The following is an 18,477-nucleotide window of genomic DNA, read 5'->3' on the forward strand; positions in this document are numbered from 1 at the left end:
AATGCAAAAAACGGAAAAATCCCCGGTCCTTAAGGGGTTAAGGTCAAAATAGGCTTGGTCCTCTATGGGTTAAGAACTACAGAAAAATAACATACTGTGATTTACCATAAGTGTAAAAAGTGTAGTGACATCTAGTGATAGTTATGAGAATTGCAGTCAATCCCCCTATGCTGTTTGGTACATCCCCCTATAAAGTACAGTTTCGAGCTTTGTGCCTACAGAACATACAGTGTAGAGTTGTGTGTGTATAGAGTATACAGTATAGAGCTGTGTTTGTGTGTAAAGTGTATAGAACAGGAGACCGGAGGTGTCTGAACAAGAAACGACTACATGAAAACTACCAACATCCCGACTCCTCCCATACATGTGACTAATCACGTGATGATGACATCACGGAAGGTCCTTTAGACTTCTGGGATTCAACATCTGACTTGTGAGTACACGGTGAAGTATGAATATTTGTGGTGCAGTGCTGGTGGTCTCCATAGATTGTGGTATTATTCAGCTACCCTTGTACTCTGTGTTTTTCAGCCATGGGCATTGTTATGTACTGGGGTTGTTTTATGTAAATGTAGCTGTGCGCTGTATCTCAAGAGCAGGCAAGTGAAGCTATTAGCAGCAGATTCCTTTTTATGTCTTTCTGTAAATTTATTGGAACTTTCTAGTAAGTAGAATAAACATAATCCCCCAAGTTGTAGTTTTTGTTTTGTAACATTGCTAGGATGTGATCACACGCATTTTCCATCCTTATTTGCAGGCAGATATTCCACAGCTGCAGATCTGCACCAAATCAATTTGTTTTTGATTCTACATGGTAAAGTTATGTGGAAAGGTGAAGGGTGTCCACTCACCCAGTTATTCATTAGGGTACGTTCACACTGCGGAATTCTGTGAGTAGAATTCCGCGCAGTGAACAGTACTATCAGTGTGAATGGTTCTTCCGTGAGATCCGTTCACACTGCGGAATTCACACTGCGTGAATGGTTCTTCCGTGAGATCCATTCACATTGTGGAATTTTAGTGGCGGATAATTCCGCCGCTGAAATTATTCAGCGCAAAGAAAGAACATGTTAATTCTTTGTGCGGAATTCCGCGAGTACTGCATAGCTATCAATGGTGATGGCGTAGTGCCCTGTGGTCCTACTGCCGACGACGGCGGCCGCCTGACAGAATCTCCGTTCATGGAATTCCGCAGTGTGAACATGCCCTTAGTCTACCAGCAATAGATAAGCAGAATTAAAAGGGGGGGGGGGGGGGAGGGGAGCTGGTCTGACGTGCGTAAAACTTTGCTTTTAATGAATAGTCTAAATAAAAATCACCTCAATATTGTGAAGTATATGTAGAGGCAGTCTACTGTGGGGCTGACCTCTGACACCTATTAGAAAGGATAACTTCACCACCTGTTAAAAGATAGTGGGGTGTCACATACAAATGTAATAAAGTATCTCATATGAATAATGTGGTTAAGCCCGTCTGTATTCCCTATGTGTTTCAGCTCACAGGTCTACGTGGCCTCATCAGGGGCAATCACAGGGTATGCTAATTTTTAGGGATGCACCGATATATCAGCGGCCGATACATATCGGCCGAAAATGGCTGTTTCGGGGAAATGCCGAAACAACAAAAAATGTGCCGATAATGACCCACCTCCCCTGCCCGCCCACAGCACAAGTTGCAAACACTGCCAGTGGCAGAGGCACTTGTGGGGGGTGCAGGGGGGGCCGGCCGCAACATCTGGGGGGGGGCGCGCTCTCCGGGATAGAAATACTTCTTTTTATGTACCCGGGCCAGCTCCCGTGTGAATACTGTATACTAAAAACCAGGGGGCCTCCAGCTGTTGTGAAACTACAACTCCCAGCATGCCCGGACCGGCAAAGTCTGTCCGGCATGCTGGGAGTTGTAGTTTCACAACAGCTGGAGGCCCCCTGGTTTTTAGTATACAGTATTAGGTTTTATATGCTCTGGCCGGCCCCCGCCTGCAGACACACACGGGAGCCGGCCCAGGCACATAAAAAGAAGTATTCCTATCCCGGACATCCCTGTGTCCCGAAAATCTTTTCGGGACATAAGGATGTCCGCCGGTCACTCACCATTCCCCGGCATCCTCCTGCGATCCTCCCTCGGTCCCTCGCTTCTCCGCATCTATGGTCATACGCACGGGACGTCACTGACGTCCCATGCATACAACCATAGAGACGCAGGAGGACCGCAGGATCGTTGCAAGAGAACGTGCGCTGGCTGGGGCCTGGTAAGTGACCGCGTCATCTTGTTCAGTGTTCCGGTCACCGCTCCCCCGGTCCCGGCACCTACTGCTATGGTCCATAGGCCATAGCAGTAGATGTGACCCCGGGCCGGAGGAGCGGTGACCAGATCACTGTGGGGGCAGCAGTACAGACATACAGCCTCCAGCCATACACTGTATATGGCTGGAAGCTGTATGTCTGTGGGGTGGGGGGGAGCTGCCTAATATTGTTGGGGGGCAGCTGCCTACAAATGTGGGGGGGGGAAGCTGCCTAATATTGTTGGGGGGGGGAGCTGCCTACAAATGTGGGGGAGCTGCCTAATATTGTGGGGGAGCTGCCTAATATTGTGGGGGGGAGCTGCCTAATATTGTGGGGAGGGGGAGCTGCCTACAAATGTGGGGGGAGCTGCCTACAAATGTGGGGGGAGCTGCCTAATATTGTTGTGGGGGAACTGCCTACTATTGTGGGGGAACTGCCGACCTAATGTGGGAGGGAGCTGCCTAATATTGTTGGGGGGAACTGCCTACTATTGTGGGGGAAATGCTGACCTAATGTGGGGGAGCTGCCTACTATTGTGGGGGAGCTGCCTATTAATGTGGGGGAACTCCCGACCTAATGTGGGGGAGCTGGCAATCTAATGTGGGGGAATCTAATGAGCGGAGCGCTGCATTTTACCAGAAGACGGGGAGAAGTCATTTTCGGTATCGGTTTCGTCCGGACATTTTTTTTTATTTCGGTTTCGTTTCGGTTCTGAAATTTCCATTTCGGTGCACCTTTACAAATTTTAGAATATCTGAGATACAATAAAATCCTGACAACAAGGTCAAATACAAAGGTTCTGCTGTTCAAAAATAAACCCGTTTAAGGCATACCGTAGCAGCAGTCAGACCTATGTATGCCATATAAGGATACAGGTATAGGTGAGTGCGCCATCCTGCCCATTCCACATAGACCTAGAAATGAGAAAAACAATGCAGTTCCTCCTATAAAGTCTGTTGGTGGACAGAGAGGATCAATGGATCTAGGGGCATAGAGTACTCACTGTTACTGGCATCTGATCCTCCGTCCGTGCCCTTGCAGTGGCAGGATGCTGTACAATACAGCCAGCTTCCAAGGCACGTGAGGACTGTGTGCTGGTGTGAGGTGAAAAATTGAAACCTGTGAAAAAATCGGACCGCCCCTTTCCGAAGTTGCCTTGGAAGCTGGCTGTATTGCATGGCTCCCCGCCACTTCGGGTGCACGGACGGTGGACCAGATGTTAGTAACCGTGAGTACTCTCTGCCCCTGGATCAATTGATTCTTTTTGTCCACCGACAGAATTTATAGGAGGAACTGCATTGTTTTTCTCCTTTCTAGGTCTATGTGGAACAGGCTGGATGGCGTACTCACCTATACAGTACCTGTATCCCTAAATGACATACGCATGTCTGACTACTGCTTCTACATGCCTTAAACTGTTTTCTACCGGAGTAGCCCTTTTTAAAAAAAATTTTTTTATCAACTGGGGCCAGAAAGTTAACCCCTTCAGGACCAAGCCCATTTTGGCCTTAAGGACCAGAGCGTTTTTTGCACATCTGACCACTGTGACTTTAAACATTAATAACTCTGGAATGCTTTTAGTTATCATTCTGATTCCGAGATTGTTTTTTCGTGACATATTCTTCATTAACATGGTGGTAAATTTTTGTGGTAACTTGCATCCTTTCCTTGTGAAAAATCCTAAAATTTGATGAAAAATTAGAAAATTTAGCATTTTTCTAACTTTGAAGCTCTCTGCTTGTAAGGAAAATGGATATTACAAATAAAAAAATGTTTTATTCACATATACAATATGTCTACTTTATGTCTGCATCATAAAAGTGACGAGTTTTTACTTTTGGAAAACACCAGAGGGCTTCAAAGTTCAGCAGCAATTTTCCAATTTTTCACAAAATTTTCAAACTCACTATTTTTCAGGGACCAGTTCAGGTTTGAAGTGGATTTGAAGGGTCTTCTTATTAGAAATACCCCACAAAAGACCCCATTATAAAAACTGCACCCCCCCAAAGTATTCAAAATGACATTCAGTCATCATTTTAACCCTTTAGGTGTTTCACAGGAATAGAAGCAAAGTGAAGGAGAAAATTCACAATCTTCATTTTTTTACACTCGCATGTTCTTGTAGACCCAATTTTTGAATTTTTACAAGGGGTAAAAGGAGAAAATGTATACTTATATTTGTAGCCTGATTTCTCTCGAATAAGCACATACCTCATATGTCTATGTAAAGTGTTCGGCGGGCGCAGTAGAGGGCTCAGAAGGGAAAGAGCGATAAGGGGATTTTGGAGAGTACGTTTTTCTGAAATGGTTTTTGGGGGGCATGTTGCATTTAGGAAGCCCCTATGGTGCCAGAACAGCAAAAAACCCTCACATGGCATACCATTTTGGAAACTAGACCCCTTGAGGAACGTAACAAGGGGTACAGTGAGCATTTGCCCTCCACTGGTGTCTGACAGATCTTTGGAACAGTGGGCTGTACAAGTTTTCATTTTCACGGACCACTGTTCCAAAGATCCGTCAGACACCTGTGGGGGGTAAATTCTCACTGCACCCCTCATTACATTCCGTGAGGGGTGTCGTTTCCGAAATGGGGTCACGTGGGTTTTTTTTTTTTTTTGCGTTTGTCAAAACTGCTGTAACAATCAGCCACCCCTGTGCAAATCACCTCAAATGTACATGGTGCACTCTCCCTTCTGGGCCTTGTTGTGCGCCCCCAGAGCACTTTGCGCTCACATATGGGGTATCTCTGTAGTCGGGAGAAATTGCGTTACAAATTTTGGGGGGCTTTTTTCCCTTTTACCTCTTGTGAAAATGTAAAGTATAGGGCAACATCAGCATGTTAGTGTAAAAAATAAAAAAATTTTACACTAACATTCTGGTGTAGACCCCAACATTTCCTTTTCATGAAGGGTTAAAGAAGAAAAAGCCCCCCAAACCTTGTAACACAATTTCTCCCGAGTACAGCGATACCCCATATGTGGCCCTAAACTGTTGCCCTGAAATACGACAGGGCTCCAAAGTGAGAGCGCCATGTGCATTTGAGGCCAAAATTAGGGATTTGCATAGGGGTGGACATAGGGGTATTCTACGCCAGTGATTCCCAAACAGGGTGCCTCCAGCTGTTGCAAAACTCCCAGCATGCGTGGACAGTCAACGGCTGTCCGGCAATACTGGGAGTTGTTGTTTTTCAACAGCTGGAGGCTCTGCTTTGGAAACAGTGGTGTACCGGACGTTCTTATTGGGGGAGGGGGGCTGTGTAGGGGTATGTGTATATGTAGTGTTTTTAACTTTTTATTTTATTTTGTGTTAGTGTAGTGTTTTTAGGGTACAGTCACGTGGGAGGGGGATTACAGCGAGTTTCCCAGCGCAAAATTTGCTGCATCTCAAGATGCGAGAAACCCACTGTAAAAGCCTCGCCCATGTGAATGTACCCTGTACATTCACGGGGGTGGGGGGGGGGGGGGTTGCACCAGCTGTTGCAAAACCACAACTCCCAGCATGCATGGTCTGTTAGTGCATGCTGGGAGTTATAGTTTTGCAACAGCTGGAGGCACACAGGTTAGGAAACACTGAGTTAGAAACAATGTTTCCCAACCAGTGTGTCTCCAGTTGTTGCAAAACTACAACTCCCAGCATGCCCAGACAGCTGAAGGGCATGCTGGGAGTTGTAGTTCGGCAACATCTGAAGGGCCAGATGTTGCTGAACTAAAACTCCCAGCATGCCTGGACAGTCAGTGCATGCTGGGAGTTGTAGTTTTGCAACAGCTGGAAGAGCACAGATTGGAGACCATTATACAATGGTCTCCAAACTGGGGCCATCCAGATGTTGCAAAACTACAACTCCCAGCATGCCCAGACAGCCAAAGGCTGTCTAGGCATGCTGGGAGTTGTAGTTTTCAGACTCCTAGAAGCAGCAGTGAAGATCTTCACTGCTGCCTCTGAGGACTACATACTTACCTGCCGGTCCCGTCGCTGCTCCTCCACGTGGCCGGTCCTGCCGCTGCTCCTCGGTCCCGCCAGGTAATTCCGCCGGTCCCCACGTGTTCCCCCCGTGTGCCGCAGGTCCCCACGAGCCCCCGCAGCCTTCGTCCCCCGTTCTGCCCGACTTCCAGGGGCGGGCAGTGCGGGGGATCTGAACTTTCACCCCAGATCACTGTGATTGGTCCACAGGGACCAATCACAGTGATCGCTGACCAGGACCATCAATGGATGGTCCTGGGGGGTGAAGCAGAAGTTGTCCCCTGCTGGAAACAGCGGGACTTCTGCCAGTTAACCCGTGCGATGCTGCGCATCGCCGGGTTAACTGAATGTCATTTATAATCGCCGGGATGCGCGAACGCACTGCACAACCCGGCGTTTATATATGCCATTCTGCGGGAAGGGGTTAAACAGATTTGTAAATTAAAAAATACAATGTAGCCCGGACCTTCTAGGTGAGTAGATAAAAATGGATATACGTGGATCGTGCTTCAATAATAATTATCATTTATTATAAAATATAGATAAGATTCCGACACTTCTCACAGGGCCCTTTGCAGAAGAACATACATATTAAAAGGCAACCTAACAATGTATTTAGGCAATAGTAATTAGAACTAAAAACTTGGCATAGAATAATAAAATGAAATAGCAGAATAAGATCTGTACCATACAAATATATATTAAAGAGTTGCTCTTCTAGATATTTAGGGTAGATATGTCCCTTTTAGATACAGTAGCAAACAGTCTGTAATATTAGAAATTTGTTACCGGTCTGTATATGGTAACTCAGACGAGTGTCCGTGGTGTGCACAGTTCTCTGTGCGGTGCTTCCAATTATGAGCCTGGTCCAGTAGGATCTGAGCGCGGTGGCAGTCGCTGTCGGCTGAGGCGCTGGCATGCGCCGAAGATCGCGGTAGTGTCCGGGGACTGCTGGCGCTGGCGTGCGCTGGAGTTGGTATTCCTCACCGCTTTACTAGTTGACAGACAGGACCATGTCCTGGAGGGCTGGAAGTTCACCTCGTGGTGCCGGCGTCTGACGTCAGAGCCGGGATGGCTACACCGGGATGGCTAAACCGGACCGGATCTGAACTGCTGAACCGGGTAGGTAGCAGAGTAAGAGCGCTAATGATGGTACAGTTCATAAAAGGTAACTGGCCATAAATTTAGGCACAGTTCAAGTACTACTATGCCAGTAGATAACGACTAGACGTGTTTCAGGGTTGTATAATGTAACCCTTTCCTCAGTACTACTGAGGAAAGGGTTACATTATACAACCCTGAAACGCGTCTAGTCGTTATCTACTGGCTTAGTAGTACTTGAACTGTGCCTAAATTTATGGCCAGTTACCTTTTATGAACTGTACCATCATTAGCGCTCTTACTCTGCTACCTACCCGGTTCAGCAGTTCAGATCCGGTCCAGTTTAGCCATCCCGGTGTAGCCATCCCGGCTCTGACGTCAGACGCCGGCACCACGAGGTGAACTTCCAGCCCTCCAGTACATGGTCCTGTCTGTCAACTAGTAAAGCGGTGAGGAATACCAACTCCAGCGCACGCCAGCGCCAGCAGTCCCCGGACACTACCGCGATCTTCGGCGCCTGCCAGCGCCTCAGCCGACAGCGACTGCCACCGCGCTCAGATCCTACTGGACCAGGCTCATAATTGGAAGCACCGCACAGAGAACTGTGCACACCACGGACACTCAGCCATTGCGGGAGCAATACCCATCGTCTGAGTTACCATATACAGACCGGTAACAAATTTCTAATATTACAGACTGTTTGCTACTGTATCTAAAAGGGACATATCTACCCTAAATATCTAGAAGAGCAACTCTTTAATATATATATTTGTATGGTACAGATCTTATTCTGCTATTTCATTTTATTATTCTATGCCAAGTTTTTAGTTCTAATTACTATTGCCTAAATACATTGTTAGATTGCCTTTTAATATGTATGTTCTTCTCACAAGGGCCCTGTGAGAAGTGTCGGAATCTTATCTATATTTTATAATAAATGATAATTATTATTGAAGCACGATCCACGTATATCCATTTTTATCTACTCACCTAGAAGGTCCGGGCTACATTGTATTTTTTGGTTTTTCCCTTTCTAGCAATTAAGGTATAGTTGCTTGCCAAGTCTGACCTCGGTGCGTAATAGTTGTGAGCTGCACACACCTACATAGTTTTTTCAGATTTGTAAATTACTTCTATAAAAAAAATTCTTAATCCTTCCAGTACTTCTTAGCGGCTGTATACTACAGAGGAAATTCTTTTCTTTTTGGATTTCTTTTGTCATGACCACAGTGCTCTCTGCTGACATCTCTGTCCATTTTAGGAACTCTCCAGAGAAGCATATGTTTGCTATGGGGATTTTCTCCTGCTCTGGACAGAGGTGTCAGTAGAGAGCACTGTGGTCATGACAGAAAAGAAATCCAAAAATAAAAGAATTTCCTCTGTAGTATACAGCCGCTAATAGGTACTGGAGGGATTAAGAATTTTGTAATAAAAGTAATTTACAAATCTGTTTAACTTTCTGGCACCAGTTGATAAAAAAAATAAAATAAAAATAAAATTCCACCGGAGTACCCCTTTAAACAGGTTTATTTTTGGACAACAGAACTTTTGTATCTCAGGTATTCTGAAATTTGCATAACCCTGATGAGACCACGTGGACCTGTGAGCTGAAACGCGTAGGTAATACAGACGGGCTTAACCACACATTATTCATATGAGATACTTTATTACATTTGTATGTGACACCCCACTATCTCCTACAGGTGGTAAAGGGTTACTCCATAACTCCATATACTTCACAATATTGAGGTGATTTTTTAGACTATTCATTAAAAGCATAGTTTTATGCACTCCCCCTTCTTTTTGATTCTGAATGGGAATAAAATGGGGTCAGTGTTTTTTTTATTTAAAGCTGTGCCTGCAATAGTTTTGGTGTAAATTTAAACCCTTAACCACGTAAGGACACAGCCCATTTTGACTATAAGGGTATGTTCACACTACGGAATTCCACGGGTAGAATTCCAGAAGCAGAAGTCCACGGTGGGAATTTAACATTAGTGTGAATGGGTCTCCGCGAGACCCGTTCACACTGCGGAATTTCAGCGGCAGACAATTCTGCCACTGAAATTGTTCCACGCAAAGAAAGAACATGTTCATTCTTTGTGCGGATTCCGCAAGCAGTGCCCCGCGGCCCTAACACTGAAGTATTTACGGCGGCGCCCGCCAGACAGAGTCTCCGCTCACGGAATTCCGCGAGTAGAGATTCCGCAGTGTGAACGCACCCTAAAGGAGATATCTCATACTAAAAGTTTTCAAATGAGGGGAGTCCAACTGCTGGGTCCCCCCCATAATCTCCTGTATGGAGCCCCATTTCTCCCCAGGAGAGGCATTTCACGCCTCACTCCCCCTATATATCTCTATGGGGGAGCCAAAGATTGCTGGGGCTCCGTACAGTAGATCGTGGAGGGCCCCAGCGGTCAGACCCCCCCCCCCCCCCTCAGTTTAAAACTAATCCCCTATCCTGTGGTGGAATTCAACTGAACTCTGCTGCTCCGGAATCTCTGTGCAGAATTCTAATGCGGACACAATGGGGGCACAAAAAGTGAAAGTAAAAAAAACTAAAAGTTTTATCACAGTGTTAATAAGCCTCTTCCCCAATAAAAAAAAAATGTATCTCCCCTTTTCGCATTTTACCCCCCCCCCAAAAAAAAGTGTTAAAAAATTAATAAAGTAAAAATATTTGGTATAGCCGTGTGCGTAAATGTCCGAAAAATGTAAATGTTATGTTAATCATCCAGCGCAGTGGACTGCAGTGGCCACATCACATTCCAGAAAAATGAAATAAAAAGTGATCAATAAGTCACATATACACAATAGTGGTGCTGATATAAACTACAGATCATGAATATGGAAAAAGGAGAAAGTTAAAGGGATCAGAACAGAGCGATTTTAAACATACCAATTTGGTTGAAATAACATTTGCTTTTTAACCCCTTAAGGTGTTAAGGACCCTTGACGTACGCGTACGTCATGGACAATTCCGGTCCCCGCCGGGCTGGGATCGGACCGGGATGCCTGCTGAAATCATTCAGCAGGCATCCCGTGCAAACGCCCAGAAGGGTCATTAGACCCCCCCCCCCCCATGTCGGCGATCGCAAAAAAACGCAAGAGAATTCACACTTGTGAATCGCTGCGATTCCGGTGATGCGGGTCACTGGTGACCCGCTGACCCGGAGATACAAGGTGATCGGGGGTGTAGGATACACCCCCGATCACCTCCTGTATCTATGGGGAGGTGGCGATTTCGTCACCCCCCCAGGATCGCTGCTATTGGCTGGATGATCGTCCAGCCAATAGCAGCCGGCAGGGGAGGGGTTAACCGCATCCTCCTGCAGCTCCCGCGACTGGCTGGGTTCAGTCAGCGGTCAGAGCTGCTGGAGGAAGACCGGGACCCCCCCCTCTGCTGAGATCGGAGCCCCCACAGAAGAAAAGAAGCCCCCCATAGATCAGGGAAAGAATGCAGCCCAGGGAAAGGTAGGGTAAAAAGTAAAATAAAAGTTAAAAAAAGTAAAAAAAAAAATTCTCCCCGACCCCTAATAGGTCCCCAAGGGTCCGCCGCAATTTTTCAGTGTGACCCGGGCCCTATTAGGTGTTCAGGGCACTGCATTTGGCCCCCCCATTTATTTATTTGGCCTCAGCGCTTCCCCCCCCCCCATACAGTTTATAGTGAAACCAATCACACACAGTACATACTCCCCACCCCCCAACACCCCCCCAACACCGCCACCCCACCACCACCCCCCGCCACCATAGAAAAAGGCGATGGCTCGCCAGGCATTTTCGGCAGCGGAGGCATACGCTTTTCTTGCCTCCAATTCCGAATCTGCCAGTGAGGACGATGAAGATCCAACATTTCTGTGTTCTTCATCGTCGTCCTCATCATCTAGTAGTGATGATGTCCCCCCTGTACGGCGGCGGAGACGCCGCCAGGCGAGGCCACGCACCCCCCATGACAGTGACCCAGTGGCCGGCACCAGTACAAGTGACAATGCCGCTGGTACTAGGAGTCCGACCCCCCAGACAAGTTTACCGGAGCCCCCTTCCGGTGAACCTGTCTGGAGACCCCCAGAGGGTTATCAGCCACGGGTTCCGGAGTTTGTTGGGGACTCCGGAATCCAGATTTACACGGCCGGGTTCACTGAAATTGACTATTTCAGTTATTTTTTCAGTGACGGCCTGGTCAATCTAATGGTGGAGCAGATGAATCTGTACGCCAGGCAGTTCATCGCCCACCACCCAGATTCTTTTTTGGCCAGGCCCAATGAATGGCGCGCCATTGATGCAGCAGAGATGAGGACATTTGGGGCCTCTTGCTGTATATGGGCCTGGACAAAAAGCCTAGTGTCAGGCGCTACTGGAGCGGGGACGTCCTATACAAGACCCCGCTTTACAGTATGGCCATGACACGGAAGCGGTTCGAGGCCATTCGGAAATGCCTTCATTATGCAGATAATGAGGCATGTCCGCCCCGAAGTGATCCCGCCCATGACTGGCTTTACAAAGTGAAGCTGGTCATCGATCACTTTGGGGCCAAATTTTTGGAGGCCTACGTACTGGAGGCCTACGTGAGCTCTCGGTCGATTAATCTCTTATCAGTTTTAAGGGGAGACTCATCTTCCGCCAGTATATTCCCTCGAAGCGGGCGCGATATGGCGTGAAGCTCTATAAACTTTGTGAGAGTACCTCCGGGTACACTTACAAGTTTAGAGTGACGAGATTCCCATATTGAACCCCCAGATTGTTCCCCCACTCTGGGTGTTAGCGGGAAACTCGTTTGTGAGCTTGTGCACCCATTGCTGGATAAGGGTTACCACGTGTACGTGGAAAACCGTGCGGAAAAAAACAGAGAGGCCTCCCTCTAAATTTCCTGCAGACACCTATTCCCAAGGGTGAGTCCCGTGCTCTTGCCCATGAAAACCTGTTGTTGGGGGGAGTTGATCTTTCTGATCAAGTCCTCAAGCCATACATGGCCATGCGCAAAACACGGGTATGGTACAAAAAAGTTGCAGTCTACATGGTACAGGTTGCCATGTACAACGCTTTTGTACTGTCCCAGCATGCAGGCAACACAGGGACATTCCTCCAGTTCCAAGAGGAAGTCCTAAAGGTCCTGATCTTTGGCGACCGAGAAAGAGCAGGCCGGACTTCCCAAGGAACTGGAGTAATAGGTGCCAGGATCGTCCCAAGCCAACACTTTCCAGGTGAAGTCCCCCACACTGGAAAGAAGGGACGAACCCAGAAAAGATGCAGAGTGTGTTACAAGAGGGGGATACGGAAGGATACCACCACTCAATGTGACACTTGCCCCGATCATCCGCGCCTCTGCATTAAGGATTGCTTCAGGGAGTATCACACTTCCATGCAGTACTAAATTTTCCCTTCTCATTTTAATTTTCCATAATTTGACCCTAATGTACCAAGTCCAGAGTACATTCCAAGTTTTAACCACATAAACCACTAAATTGCCCAAAATAATGTTTCATCTGAAAAAAAAACTGATAAGACCTCTGGGGGTATTTTTTTACAAAAAATGGGTCATGGGTCACTGAGTCACTATCATCGGGGACTTTTTATTTTGCCTCAAATGCGCAGCGCTCTCTCTCCACCTGAGCGGGGTGCGCATTTGAGGCAACAGGTTAGGGACGGCCACACCCATCACATTCCCAGAATGATGATTCAGAGCCCAGGGTTTGGGGTGGGCATATTTTTTAGTTTTGGCTATGCTCTGGGTCATCATTCTGGGAACATAATTTATCATTTTATGTCCCACTGTACCCCATTTTAGTTATTTAGTGTACCCCAGTTATTTACCCCACGTAATGCCTCTTGAGGGGGGGGGGGGGTCCCACTGTTCTGGCTCCATAGGAGAAAGCCATAGCTCAAGGACCCTGACTGATCTCTGGCACCTCTGAGACCAGTGTGCATGCTGTTTACGCCAAGATATGAGCTATGTCCTTACTCCTAAGAAATGTATTTACACATTTACAATGAAATTTTCTCCTTTTACCACTTGTGAAAATGAAAAATTTGGGGTAACCCCAGCATTTTAGTGTAAAACATCAAAATTTTCATTTTCACATCCCACTTCATGAATATTTATCAAACACCTGTGGGGTGTTAAGGCTCACTGTACCCCTTGTTACATTCCTTGAGGGGTGTAGTTTCTAAAATAGTATGCCATGTGGTTTTTTTTTTTTTTTTTTTTGCTGTCCTGGCACCATAGGGGCTTCCGAAATGCGATATGCCCCCCAATTTCAGCAAAATTTGCAAATGTGACTCCTTCTCTTCTGAGCATTGTAGTGCGCCCGCAGTGCAATTGACGTCCACAAATGGGGTATTTCCATACTCAGAGAAGATGGGGTTACACATTTTGGTTGGCATTTCTCTTATTACCCCTTGTAAAAATGTAAAATTTGGGAAAAACCAGCATTTTAGTGGAAAATAAGAATAAAAAAACATTTACACATCCAAAGTCGTCAAACACTTGTGGGGTGTTAAGGCTCACTGTACCCCTTGTTACGTTCCTTGAGGGGTGTAGTTTCCAAAATAGTATGCCATTTGTTTTTTTTTTTGCTGTCCTGCACCATAGGGACTTCCTAAATGGGACATGCCCCCAAAAAACCATTTCAGCAAAATTTACTTTGCAAAAGCCAAATGTGACTCCTTCTTTTCTGAGGATTGTAGTACGCCAACAGAGCACTTGACGTGCACATATGAGGTATTTCCATACTCAGAAGAGATGGGGTTACAAATTTTGGGGGTCATTTTCTCCTATTACCCCTTGTAAATATGTAAATTTTTGGGGAAAACCATCATTTTAGTGAAAAAAAATAAATAATAATTTACACGTCCAACTTTAACGAAAAGTCGTCAAACACCTGTGGGGTGTTAAGGCTCACTGTACCCCTTGTTACGTTCCTTGAGGGGTATAATTTCCAAAATAGTAGGCCATGTGTTTTTTTTGTTTTTTTTGCTGTCCTGGCACCATAGGGGCTTCCTAAATGGGACCTCCCCCCAAAAAAAAATTCAGCAAAATTTACTTTGCAAAAGCCAAATATGACTCCTTCTCTTCTGAGCATTGTAGTGCACCAACAGAGCACTTGACATGCACATATGAGGTATTTCCATACTCAGAAGAGATGGGGTAACAAATTTTTGGGGGCATTCTTTCCTATTAACCCTTGTAAAAATTTAAAATTTGGGGGAAAACTAGCATTTTAGTGAAAAATAAATAAAATCATTTACTCATCCAACTTAAAAAAAAAAGTTGTGAAACACCTGTGGGGTGTTAAGACTCACTGGACCCCTTGTTATGTATCTTGAGGGGTATAGTTTCCAAAATGGTATACCATTTTTTTTTTTTTTTTGCTGTTCTGGCACCATAGGGGCTTCCTAAATGTGACATGCCCCCCAAAAACTATTTCAGAAAAACTCACTCTCCCAAATCCCACTGTTGCTCATTCCCTTCTGAGCCCTCTACTGCGCCCGCCGAACACTTGACATACACATATGAGGTATTTCCTTACTCGAGAGAAAGTGGGTTACACATTTTAGGAAGATTTCTCTCCTTTTACCCCTTGTAAAAATTTAAAAAAACTGGGTCTACAAGAACATGCGAGTGTAAAAAATGAAGATTTTGAATTTTCTCCTTCACTTTGCTGCTATTCCTGTGAAACACCTAAAGGGTTAGCAAACCTTGAATATCATTTTGAATACTTTAAGGGGTGTAGTTTTTATAATGGGGTCATTTGTGGGGTATTTCTAATATGAAGACCCTTCAAATCAACTTCAAAACAGAACTGGTCCCTGAAAAATTTCGATTTTGAAAAATTGGAAAATTGCTGCTATATTTTGAAGCCCTCTGATGTCTTCCAAAAGTAAAAACATGTCAACTTTATGATGCAATCATAAAGAAGACATGTTGTATATGTGAATCAATATATAATTTATTTGGAATATTCATCTTCCTTATAAGCAGAGAGCTTCAAAGTAAAAAAATGCAAAATTTTTAATTTTTTCATCAAATTTTTGAATTTTTCACCACTAAATGGTGCAAGTATCGACAACATTTTACCACTAACATAAAGTAGAATATGTCACGAAAAACAATCTCGGAAACAGAATGAATGGTAAAAGCATCCCAGAGTTATTAATGTTTAAAGTGACAGTGGTCAGATGTGCAAAAAATGGCCGTGTCCTACAGTGAAAATTGGCTGGGTCCTTAAGGGGTTAAAGGGGTACTCTGGCGCTAAGACACCTTATCCCCTATCCAAAGGATAGGGGATTAGATGCCTGATCGCGAGGGTCCCACCGAAAATTGGCTGGGTCCTTAAGGGATTAAAAGGCATTTTCCCCCCAAATTTTACTTTTTTTCAAGGGGTAATAGGAGAAATGCCCCCCAAAATGTGTAAGCCCATGTGTGGATGTCACGTGCTCTGCTGGCGCACTATAATTCTCAGAAGAGAAGGAGTCACATTTGCAAATTTTGCTGAAAAGGGGGTGGGGGTCATTTAGGAAGCCCCTATGGTGCCATAACAGCAAAAAAAAAAAAAAAACACATGGCATACTATTTTGGAAACTACACCCCTTAAGGAACGTAATAGGGGCACAGTGAGCCTTAACACCACACAGGTGTTGGATGAATGTTCATTAAGTGGTATGTGAAAAGGAAAATTTAGATATTTTTTTTAAATTAAATTAAAATGCTGCGGATACCCCAAGTTTTTCATTTTCACAAGTGGTAACAGGAGAAAATGTCACTGTAAATTTGTAAATACATTTCTTTGTAGTAAGGACATACCTCATATCTGGGTGTAGGGAGCTCTGTGGGTGCTTTACATTCTCTGAGGAGCAGGATTGCCGTCAGGGTCCTTGAGCTTCTGCATTGCTGCCTATATAGCCAGAACAGTGGGACACTAAGTAACTAAAGTGTGGTACAGTGGGACATAAAATCATAAAAAAGGTTATGTTCCCAGAATGATGACCCAGAGCATAGCCAAAACTAAAAAAATATGCCCACCCCAAACCCTATGCTCTGAATCATCATTCTGGGAATGTGATGTGTGTGGCCCTCCCTAACCTGTTTGCCTCAAATGCGCACCCTGCTCAGGTGGAGAGAGAGCGCTGCGCATTTGAGGCAACATAAAAAAAGTCCCCCATGATAGTGACTCAGTGACTTATGACCCATTTTTTGAAAAATACCCCCAGAGGTCTTATCAGGTTTTTTTAAATGTTTTTTTTATAAAAGAGTTTTTTGGGCAATTTAGTGGTTTTACGGGGGTTAAAATTTGCAATGTACTCTTGACTTGGTACATTGGGGTCAAATTATGGAAAATTAATATGAAGGGGGAAAATCTAGTACTCCATGGAACTGTGATACTCCCTGAAGCAATCCTTGCAGAGGCCCGGATGATCATGGCAAGTGTCACATTTAGTGGTGGTATCCTTCCGAATCCCCCTCTTGTAACACACTGATTTTTTTTCTGGGATCGTCCCTTCTTTCCAGTGTGGAGTGTGTGTGTGTATCTGTGTGTGGTGGGGGGTAGTATGTAGTGTTGTGTGCTTGGTGCGACTGTATTATATAATGGTGTGTGATTAAAAATCACACACCGTTATATGGGGGGGAAAAAAGCTGCGGCCAAAAAAAATGGGGGGGGGGGGGGAATGCAGCGCCCTGGACCCCTAGGGCCCAGGTCACGCTATAAAAACTGGGGCGGACCCTTGGGGACCTATTAGGGGGTCAGGGATTTTTTGTTGTTTTTTTTTACTTGTAACTTTTTTTTTTAACTCCTACCTGTCCCTGTGATGTAATCTGTCCCTGCTCTAAGGGGGATCTTCTCTCCTGAGGGGCTCCGATCAAGGCAGGGCGGGAGGGGGGGGGTGTCCCTGCCCTGGCTTCCTCTTGAAGCTCTGACCGCTGAACTCAGTCAGCCGGCAGAGCGGCAAGAAGAGGTTATTAACCCCCTCCCCTGCCGGCTGCTATTGGACGGACGATCGTCTGGCAAATAGCAGCGATCCTGGGGGGGTGACTAAATCTCCACCTCCCCATAGATACAGGAGGTGATTAGGGGTGTATCCTATGTATCTTGGGGTCAGCGGGCCACACGTGACCCGCATCACCGGAATCGCCGCAAATCCCAAGTGTGAATTCACCGGCGATTTGTGGCGACATGGGGGGGGGGGGGGTCTAATGACCCCCCCCCCCCTGGGCATTTGTGCAGGGTGCCTGCTGATCGATATCAGCAGTCACCCCGGTCCAGTCCCCGCCCGGCGTGCGTCAGGGACCGAAATTCCCATGGGCGTACAGGTACGTCCTGCGTCCTTAACTTGTTAAGGACATAGGGTGTACCTGTATGCCCTACGCCCGGTCCCGGTGTTTAAAGCATCACATCGGGTCGGTCCCAGCTGCTATTCATAGGCGGGACCCTGGGCTAACAGCGCTCGGCACCGATCGTTGTGCCGCGCGCTATTAACCCTTCAAACGCGGCGATCAACGTTGACCACCACGTCTTAAAGTGACGGTAAACGCTTCCCGGCAGCTGAGTCAGGCTGATTGGGACGTTGCGATAAAATCGCAATGACCCGATCAGCTAGGACGCGAGCGGAGACCCCCTTAACTTGCTCCGTCGCGTCTGATCTGGGTTTGATTGCTCCAAGCCTGAGCTACAGGCTTGAGCAATCGAGCCCCTATCTCGCTGATCCATGCACAGCTATGGCTTTGCAGGGATCAGCAAAAGAGATCAGTGTGTGCAGTGATATAGCCCATTATGAAAGCTATAGCACTGCAAAAAAAAAAAGGGAAAAAAAAAAGTTAAGGTAATTTAACCCCTTCCCTAATAAAAGTTTGAATCACCCTTCTTTTCCCATAAAAAAACTGTGTAAATAAAAATAAACATGTGGTATCACCACGTGCAGAAATGTCCGAACTATAAAAATATATCATTAATCATCTGCAAACTTTACCTATTCCCCTGAAACACAAGGACATCAACACTCTAAATTCAGCCTTTACTTGTTTTATCTGGTCGGGCAGGCATCCTCGCATTTCCCTTCAAAAATTGATGCTTCACCGAGCTGATGGGGGAGTGGGTTTCCCCAATCTCCGAGGCTACAATTTATCGTGCCTCTTTAGACA

At 45.9% G+C, this 18,477-nt stretch overlaps 1 protein-coding gene across 4 annotated transcripts in view; it reads left to right on the forward strand.

Moving 5' to 3' along the window:
• Window positions 1-316: 316 nt before the first annotated feature.
• Window positions 317-18,477, forward strand: part of PARL (presenilin associated rhomboid like) — a 258,743-nt gene continuing 240,582 nt past the window's right edge. Inside the window, exon 1 of one of the 4 annotated variants that reach the window (XM_056557714.1) lies at window positions 317-433. The gene's annotated coding sequence lies outside the window, so the exon portion shown is untranslated. Of the gene's footprint in view, window positions 434-464; window positions 495-580; window positions 600-18,477 lie in introns of those variants that run through there. The other 3 variants (XM_056557710.1, XM_056557712.1, XM_056557713.1) reach the window with 3 other exon arrangements.

The sequence above is a fragment of the Hyla sarda genome, chromosome 2 (assembly GCF_029499605.1).
Source record: "Hyla sarda isolate aHylSar1 chromosome 2, aHylSar1.hap1, whole genome shotgun sequence".
Taxonomy (NCBI): Eukaryota; Metazoa; Chordata; class Amphibia; order Anura; family Hylidae; genus Hyla; species Hyla sarda.